Source organism: Eucalyptus grandis, chromosome 10 (genome assembly GCF_016545825.1).
Source record: "Eucalyptus grandis isolate ANBG69807.140 chromosome 10, ASM1654582v1, whole genome shotgun sequence".
In the NCBI taxonomy this organism is placed as follows: Eukaryota; Viridiplantae; Streptophyta; class Magnoliopsida; order Myrtales; family Myrtaceae; genus Eucalyptus; species Eucalyptus grandis.
In genome coordinates, this window is record NC_052621.1 from 4,829,735 (window position 1) to 4,840,202 (window position 10,468).

Genomic DNA, 10,468 nt, shown 5'->3' on the forward strand with positions numbered 1-10,468 from the left:
AAAGTTTTCGGTGCCTCTATTTGTATCTGGACCCGTGAGCTAGGTCCCTGTGTGTGTCCTGGTGACCTCTTATTGCCTACATAAGGCAAGGAAGGTGTATTGTTTTGGGCAAAGTCCCCTGAAGTAAAGTGTGTGCTTTGTGAAAATCTTTCCATGGCTTTCTAATTTCCTCTTCTTCTCTAGCCTGGTAGGATCCTTCAAGAAATGCAGCTTGGGTAGGTTAGAAATGTTTCCATCCTGGCATCTCTGAGTGTCTCTAGGCTCTGAACTAAAGGGTTGAGTGGTTTTCTGCTAAAAGGTTGTCCCTGAAGGGCTTGAACAAGAGTTGTTCGCCCACTGTGGGATGCATACTTGCAGAAAATTTACTCTCCTTCCATGTTTCTAAGTCTAGGTCCATTCATTAAAAAATCATAAAAAGAACATGCATATAGAATTACCACGTCATACATCTCATATCATATAGCACATGCATATTTAGGGTTATGTAAATTAGATTGCACACATATTGTAATGATTTAAATTATGTCACATGAATTGCATCTCATATGTCATTAAAGTAAAACTCATGCATATCAAATTTAGATTAAGATTGCATATAATTAACATTTAAAAAAAGAAAAAGAAAAATTAGGTGTCATGTCATTTAGAAATCATGTTTTGGGCATGCATTTTTATTAACATTTTTTTTATTGAATGTTATTTTATTGATTGTGCACCCGCATGATCACGATTTGCATGTTAGTAGCTTAGGTTTAAATTAATCAACATTGCTTGCTAAATATTTTTGAAATTAAAATAAAAGGTACCGAAAGGGCGTTAGACTAATCTAGCATAATCATGTCCCCAGACTCTTTGAATCTCTGGTTCGTAAAATTAAAGTATTCTCTCATACTTTATTTGGGTTTTTAATCAACCCTAATTGATTAGTGGCGGCTCCAAATTGAATAGAATTGCATGTTTAAATAGATTAATTTCTATCAAGTCGCGATTGGTAGGACTTGGGAGGGTCCGCAAGTCTTCAGACTTAGTAATCCATTAACCTAAACTTTAGGATTGCCCTGAAAATTTAGGTCGCGACAATCTCTCTTGATTTCCTTTTCCCAATCTGGTTCACAAACTTCTTCTGAGTGATATGAAGCATTCCTCCTTCGGGGAAACGATTGAACACTTTCTGAAGAAGAGGAATCACCATTAGATTCTTTGGTTCTAAAATAGGGTGGAAGGTTGTTTGCTTCAAACCTCAAATGTTGAACTTCTCGGGTCAAGTCATTAGTTTATTGTTGCATATGCTGTTGCAAATTCTCAGCAAGTGTTTGTACTTCGTTCAATGGAATGGTTCTACCACCTAGATGCCTTGCTTGTCTTGGGGGCATTGTCCTCTCCTCTAAAGCTCTGATACCAAATGATGTAGTTCAAGGCTAGCTACTCAAACAATAGGATCAGAAGAACGGCTTACACACACGGAAATTTAGTCATAAAAATGAGCAGAATTTTCAGTTCTACACTAGCTTGGGAAAATGGGTATTACATTGTCAAATCAAATCATAATGACTTGATTCCAAAGCCAAAAGAATGAAGACTTTTGGATCTACAACTTCTATATTTTGAGCTTTCTCAGATGAGCAATGTAGACTTGTCGATTTTGGAAGGTAATGGACGGAATGAAATTAGACAGAATGAAGAAAATGATAGGAACTTCAATGGTTGCTCTTCTAGGCCTCCAAGGAAATTGAAATGGCATCATTTCTTCAAGACTGATGGCTACAACTTTTCAAGGATGCAGGGTTTAAAAGCTCCAACTCTTTAGGACGGAGTTTGAACTCTTCTAGATTTTCAAGTAGTTTGAACTCTTCAAGGTTGAAGGGAATTGCATTAAACAAATTTTCATTAATCAAATTTGGTGTGTATTTGATGAAGGCTTGATGACCTTTTATAGCGAAGCAAGAGAATAACAAAAGAATAGACTCACACCTAGAAACTAATAGTCATTTATGTACATAGAAACTAGAAACATTTATAAACTTGGAGCGATTAAATGTACAATATTTTCAATGCTTGTGGCCATCTTGAAGTGTCTTGATGCATTTGAAGCATGGGAAATGACAAATTTTTTATGACAAAGTCAAAGATGAGGCTCTCCACTTGTCGATGAGGCTTATCAATATTAAGATTATCGATGAGAGTGTTGTCGATCTTGAATGTGCATTGATCTTCTTGGTTGAATGAGCTGATCTTGAATATAGGCTGCCTCAATTTGACTATGGCATCCGATATCGAATCAAATGATTTTTTTATTGATCACGAGTCACAAGCTCTTTGACGTATCATCAATGAGTGTAAAAAGATTGATACATGGAGAAGTTTGCTAATGGATATTTGTTTTTTTAATCAGGTGTAGAGGTTTGCTAATGGATATTTGTTTTTAAGAATGCACGTGTGACAATGATACCGTGTAAGCAATTGAATGTCTTTTTTGGCTGTGATTTCGACATAGAACAGCAAGAAATGCAATGTGCTATGAAAGCAAGAGCTCTTTGATTGCTTTGTAGACCATGTTGTCACGCCTCGAAATATTAACAATGTATAAGTATGAGGTGCTGTTTCCAGCTAATAATGACCTCTGCGATGTCCATGGACTCTCTTTATCTATGTAGAATGATGTTTGTTGGCCATACTTCCTATAGTTGATGGAATTTCCCCAAGGGGCGAGAGGCGACTTTTATCTGAAGCCTCCGCCAGAGCGCCTGTTGCCTGTTGCTTCTCCAGTTCTGGCTTGAGGTATCACCGATCGGCGCCAGTTAACGTGCCAGCATTCCTAGCATTGATGTTGAGGAGATGTTGTGAATTTGATGAGATTGATGATGATTATGACGAAGATTTAGGGGGAACGATGTTGCCACCGCACGAGATTGTGGCGAGGAGTTTGGCTCGGTCGTTGATGATTGCATGCTTTATGCTTGAAAGTGCTGGGAGGACACTCAAGGGGAGGGATCTGCGGCAAGTTCGCAACGCCATTTTTCAGCAAACAAGTTTCTCGATCGATGAATAAGTGTACCCTTGTTACCATCTATGAAATTTTTGTGTTGGATTACGCGCCAATTCTGTGGATCTATTTATTTCAATCAATTCATTCTTTAGTTTATCATTTATATCTACACAGTTGCATGCTCAGTCGATGTGGCAGAGATATCATGTTGATGTTTTGGGTTGAATTTCAGAACCAGAACACGAGCTACATTGGAACTTTTGAATACTTGTACCACATATGATTTAGTCAATTAGTTCCTCTACTTTTCCGATCCAAGTGATTCGGGGGTGCCCTTAGGAACCTGTACAACTGTCCATTCGGTAGAAGTAATTTCGACTGTTGAGAAGTTGAGGTTTCTTTTAGGTTCCATTCGTTTCGCAGAAAATAATTTCCTAGAAAACGTTTTCTAGATTTTCTAATGTTCGTTTCACGGAAAATGAATTCCTTGGGAAAAATGTTTTCCATGGAAAGAAAAAAGTCTTCTAAATTATGAGAAAATATTTTCTATTTTTGAAAAGTGAAAAACATTTTCCTCACTTTTTTTTTTGTCAGAAATAATAATTTATAGAGCTTTGAGCCAACATGTACACAAGATCTGGCGCCACAAAACTTACACTCAGCACGACAACAAGTTGAGGCGAGTGAAAGGCTGTCGGATGTAAAAGGAACCGCAAGAGCGAGCTAAAGCAAGGAGAAGCCAAAACAACAGGCTAAGGAGAAGACCACGCAGGGCCAAAAGGACTCCAAAACTCAACTAAACCAACGAACAACAAGGTAGGAAAGAAGGAAAAGAAGACTGCCAAGTCAAGCACCTCCATCGGAGATGCTGAGCGACCAACCCAGCGAGATAGCCAAACAAAAGACTGCAATCCATCCTCAAGCCATCTGAAGAGAACTCGAAGGACTACTAGGGAACTGCATGAGTAGGAGAAAAAAATACAAGGATCTATCTCCCAATTACGTTGGAGCCTTCTGTTTCTAGGATTATCTTCAACATTTCTAAACGTTAAGGCTTTATCTTTCACCACTCTGATGAGGTGATTCTTAATAGCTGCAACCGCCACTTTGTGATCTCTGAAGAGTATGTCATTCCTGTACTTCCAAATAAGATGGCATAGAGCACCAAACGAAAACCGGCCAATGGATCGATAGAAGTCCTTACTGGAGAGGAATGTCATTGCCCATTGCAAGTTCTCGGATCAAGTCATATTCTGCCAAGGGAGGTTGCATCTTGATGCCCAAAAGAAAGCCATGTTAGCAGTGATGCAACACTCAAAGTAGAGATGATCAATGGAGTCTAGTGTCAATTTGCAAAAAGCACAAACCTCACTCCTAATTCTGCCATATGACATAAGCAGTGCTTGGGTGGGAAGACGATTCTTTGTAATAAGCGAGAGATTGAATTGATATCTCGGGGTGATACCCTTATTCCAGATGAATGATGCCCAATTAACCCTATTCTTCCTTTTCCTGATAACATGCCAGGCAGAGGCAACCGAGAAGAGACCAGAAGGGGTATCACTCCAAATAAAACGGTCTGGTGCCGTTGAAAGGAGGGGAAGGGGCTGCTCCCAAGATTCAATCATCATCTTGAAGACCTGTCCCGCTAGTAAGAAAAGATTAGCTACCATGGCATCTTTGGATAAACCAAAGTTTAAAATCATCCCATATGAGCAATGAAGGTGTAATGGACCTCTAAGATGCCAGTGGTCAAACCAAAAGGAGACAGACTGGCCATCACCAATCCTCCATCGCAAGTAAAGTCTAAATTCAAATCTTAGGTGTAGGATTCTCTTCCAAGCCCAAGAGCATAAGGTGGAACCCCAACCACCCAGAAATTCTTTCTTTTTAGGAATGTTGAATGGATCCACTTGCACCATAAGGACTCCTTATCAGTAAATATTATCCAAATGTGCTTGAGCATCGCTGCCTTGTTGTATTCTCTCAACTTGTGAATACCAAGTCCTCCCTTGTCCTTCGGGACGCACACATCATCCCAAGATACTTTGACTCCACTCCTCCCCAGGTTAGGGCCCTTCCATAGAAACTGTTTGAATATATGTTCAATGCGATCTAGAACTGCAAAAGGAATGGTGAAGACACTCGCCCAATAAGCCTGTATCGCATGAAGAACTGACCTTATTAACTGGACCATTCTAGCAAAGGATAGAAAATGGTGAGTCTAGGATTGGACCCTGGATGTTATGTGATCAACTAAGGACAAACAGTTTGCTCTGCCAAGTCTCGAGGATATGATAGGAACTCCCAAGTAACGTACCGGCAACTTTCCTTCAACAAAACCAAGGGCCTCCATAATCGCCTTTTGTAACTCCTCCGAACCACCTGAGAGAAATATCTCACTTTTATTGTTGTTTGGATTCAGTCCACTCCATGCCGAGAAGGTATTCATACCATCCTTCAAAAGATAAATCGATTCCAACTCCGTTAGACAAAAAAGAAAGACATCATTCGCAAAGAAAATATGAGATAGTCTTGTAGTCTTACATCTCCAGAAGAACTTGAAAATAAGATGCGCAGCACGCGCAGTAAGAATCCCAGAAAAAACTTCCATAACCAAAGTGAAGAGGTAAGGGGACATGGGATCCCCTTATCGAAGTCCACGCCTACTAGGGAAGAAACCATGGAGTTCTCCATTCAAGGAAATAGAAAACTTGGTAGTGCGCACACAAATCATAATAAGACGAATGAGGTGGTCCGGAAATTGAAACGCGCGCAAAACCATTTTTAGGAAGTTCTAGTCCACAGTATCATAGGCCTTCTGGAAATCCACCTTCACAGCACATTTAGGTAAGTAAGGTTGCAGATAGAAACGAGCAAATAATTCTTAGGCAAGAAGAATATTATCCCAGATGCGCCGGCCCTTCACAAAGGCATTTTGTGAGGGGCTAATGGTATCATGAAGCACTGCAGACACGCGATTAGCTAAGACCTTGGTATATTGTATTGCAGTAGGCAATAGGTCTATAATCATTCACCGAGGTCACATTAGGCACTTTAGGGATCAACACAAGGGTGGTGTTATTAATCTCCCTAAGAAGTCTTCTTGTGACAAAGAAGTCCTTGATAGCTTCAATGATCGGAGGTCTTACTAGGTCCCAATTGCTCTTGAAAAATTCTACCCCAAACCTGTCTGGGCCAGGAGCCTTCCCATGGGCTAGGGAAAATAGAGTATCTTGGATTTCTCTATCTGAATAGGGTCGAGAGAGAAAACTAACTTGATCTTTCGTGAGTGGGCATCGGATAACTTGCTGCAATTCCATTAATGTTGGGGTTGAATGAGAGGAACGTGATGTGAATAACTTCTGAAAGTGAGAGACGAAGGTGTCCTGCATAAGGCTTGGTTCAGAGACCAGGTTGCCATTTCTATCAAGAATGGAAAGAATCTTATTCCTCAGTTGTCTTGAATTGACGCAGTGGTGAAAGTACTTGGTATTCCTATCACCATTCTCGAGCCATCTAATTCTGGATCTTTGTCTAAAGAAAGATTCCTCTTGACTTCTCAACTCCATAAAGTTCTTTCGATGGGTCCTCTCTAGCTCTGCCAGCACTTCACTAGTTGGGTCTTGCTACAAATCGAGCTGGGCTAACATAAACGCATTTCTGAATTCAGCAACCCTCTCCGAGATGTTGGAGAATGAATCCCTGTTGAGTTGCTTGAGCCGGCTCTTCAGGAGCTTCAATCTACTTACCAGCCTGTACATAGGAACCCCTTCAACCGGGGTATCCCAAACTTGTAAGACAATATCTTGAAATGAAGGGTGCTCCATCTAGAAATCAAAGAATTTGAATGGCTTCCTTCGATGAGTCGGTTATATCACTTTGACCACCATAGGAGAGTGATTAGAGATTCCAGGGGTCAGAAAAGTCGCTTCCGAGTAAAAGAATTGTAAGCTCCATTTAGCATTGACCAACACCCAATCAATTTTCCTGGCCTTGCGATTAGTCCCTGAGGAAGTAAACCAAGTGAAGTGAAGTCCTACATACCTTAGATCCTGAAGTTCAGCTTGAGTCAAACACTGGTTGAATTTGTCAAAGGAGGGAAGCCAATTATCTGAGCTCCCAATCCTATCAGAAGGGTCTCTTATGGCATTGAAATCCTCAACCACCATCCATGCCATGTCTTGGACGCAACAACTCATTCTAACCAAGTCCTCCCACAAAGGTCTCCGAGAAACAAATGAATGCATAGCATAAATCACTGAAGTGCAACAACATAAACCCGACGAAAAGAGCAAAACCCGACCATGGATCGCCTGATCGTTAAAAGAAATGACTTCAAATTTGACCAGTGAAGGATTCTATCCAAGCCAACTCCTTCCCCTATGAGATGAGTTATAATTGGCAATCTAATTCCATCTCGTCAAAAGTCTAGCAGAAAAGGATCGAAAAAGATACTCCAGCACTTTGGTCTCCAATAATCCAACCATACAAAGGTTGTTAGTATGAGCAAATTTCCTAACCTCGGCTCTCCTCAAAGGGTCCATAAGACCCCTAACGTTCCAGAAACCGAAATACATACATATATAAGCGAACTACTACTAAGTAATAAGAAAGAAGGAGGCAAAAGAATCTACCTCTGCTTGGGAGGCTTCCGACGAGGATTTGCCGGTGCTCCAATCTTCCCCTCTAGGCCCGGATCTGGGGCTAAAGCAAGAAGTCTCTCTTGGATGGTTTCCACTTTCGTAGAGGCCGCTCTTGATGCTTTCGGGGACGAGCTTAATGAGCCGGGAGAGATAATATCATCCTCGTTTGAGAAATCAAAAGTGGGTGCAACTTCCGACTCCACACCATGGTTGAGGCTTAAGGAGGGGTTTTGTTCAGGCCGAGAATCGGTTACAAGTGAGAGCCACCTTCGAGGGAGCACTAGTCCCCCTTTGCGACTTTCGAATAGCGGGACCTCCACATTAGGAGGCTTTGGCCGAGAGGCGTCTTCAACTGCATCCAAGTTCGGGCGTGAGGATGAAGCTCCATTATTGGAGACCGAGTTCTTCTTCTTCTTTTTCTTCACTTGTTTCCAAGTCTGTTTAGGAGCAGCCTTTGATTCTACACCAACCGGATGAGTAGCCTTTGATTCTACACCAACCGGATTAGGGATGAGCTTCACCGTAGTGGCCAAGGCTCGCTGATGATCCGAATTTGCAGCAACCAGAGCGGGGTTTGGGGCCATTGAATGAGCAGAAACGTCTAGTGAAGGTTGCCGATCTGGGGGAACAGGAGTGGGCACATCCTGCTGTGGCACCTAGTCTTGCAAGACCGGTGTTGGGTTGTGGGCCACCGAAGGAGCAGGAACGGCCAGAGAAGGTTTGGTTAGAGGTTGCTAAGTTCTATTCCGACCAGCATTGTTTTGCACACGAAGAGGGGCTCGGCAATTATGGCCAAATGTATCACAATCTGGACACTCAGCCAGTAACCACTCGTATTCAATTGTAATCAAGCAAGAAACTCCTTTCAATACCACTTCCACTGTCATGCAACGCAGATGGTTAGTCTTGATCTCCACACAAATTCTCGCAAACGAGACCATTTTCATTTGGTCCATTCGTTTGTCCACATAAAGTGGTCTACCCACCACACTTGCTATTGCACTCATAGTCGGCACCATCTAGAAATCAAAAGGTAAATTCCTCAAACGGATCCAAATTGGGACTAATGATTGGTTCTCCCTCTTAAGGTCCATCAGTGGTTGCCACTGATGGATAATGAGCGGCACCCTAGCCACCGTGATCGGTCCATCCTTAAGTATCTTTTGTTGAAACACTGGGTCCGAGATATGAAGGAACCCTTGGTCGTTGGCGAGGATTTCCACAAGCTTGGACCCCCATGCTGGTTTTAGAGAATGCTCCAACAGGCCGAACGGTAGCTTTCTTCTCCCAACCAGAAAACCAACTAAGCATTGATGCCACTTCGGGTCTACTACTTCAAGAACCTCATCAGCCAAATTAAGAATAGCTTTACCATCAACAACTGCAGGAGGAGGAGTAATGGATAGCTCCAAACCTTTAGCCGCAAGACGGCCACATTCGCCCATGTACGAGCAGGAGTGTTCTGCTGTGCCACTGGTTGTTGCAGAGGGGCTTGCGGATGCTTGGAAGAAGAGCGTCTGCGGCTTTGGCCTCTAGAGCGATGGGGGCGAATAGGAGGTTCTAGCGAGATCTGTTGCTTGTTCTTCGCTCCAGCTTGGCCGGACATAGCTGTTACACCCACTCCTAGTAGATTCAAAGATGAGCCAGCACCATGGAATGGTGTTGGAGGTCCCTTAGAAGAAGCAGCCGCAAGTCTGGGTTCGGACGTGTTGTTTCCAGCCTCAATCGCAAGTGAAGACATTTTGATAGACACCTATACTGCAACCCGTTCACAACCAAAGAGAAGCCATCGCAAGAGGGAGCTTACCCGACCTAAGCTTCAACACTGACTTGGGAAGACAAAGCCAGCTCTCCTCGCCCAGCAACAAGGTTCAACAGAAACAAACCGGACTAGAAGAAACGAAACAACAGACCTTGGCAGCCAGCTGGGATGATTGAGCATTGAAGAAGAAGATCTCCACTAAAGACACCGCGTGGAGGTTCAACATACTAGGCCCATGCGACCTTAACCTTCAAAAGTGAGGCCGAATTACTGGATGGAGTCTCCTCAACTCGCAACAGCCTCTCTTATTTCACACCTCTACAAATCCTCACTTCCTCATTCCCTTTATTTTTCTTCTTTTCTTTTTTTATTCTAATTATTTTTAATTTTCTTTTTCTTTTAATTTGAATTATTTTTAATTTCCTTTTTCTTTTCTTTTTCTTTTCTTTTTCGTTTCTTTGTTTCCCATCTTCTTCTTTCTTGGCTAGTCGTTGGTCATTGCCGGGTGAACCTCGAGCTCGTCGACTTCAAGTTCGCGCTCTGCAGTCTTGCTTATCCTTTTCTTTATTTACTCTACCCTGCAGTTGTACATTGCTCAAGCAAAGGGCTCTACATGCTTTGCTTCTTTTTTCTTTTGTTTATGAAAACACAAAAGACGTAGGGAAAGAACAAGCCACTCAACTAGAAGATTCTCATTAGGGCTATATATGCCTTTCTTCTTTTTAAAATTCATACAAACATTTTTTAGAGTAGATGAGCATTTGACGACAATGAGAGAACAAATATATGAAGTAAGTTTGCCTGAATTTAAAGACAAGTTCATATTTGATGGATTTATAGGTCGGTAAGTGATGCATGCCTAAGTGGTGAAGTCTTAAAAAATATTTTCCTTACCAAACACCGGAAAATATTTTCCGAAACATTTTCAAGTTTTAGCCAAACACCAGAGAATATTGTCATTTTTTTGGAAAAATATTTTTCGGAAATGACCCATTTTCCGCAAAACGAATGGACCCTTAGTGGTTTGAAAAGCTTCTTAGAGAGTTTGTGCTATCCATGTAAATTGCATAATGG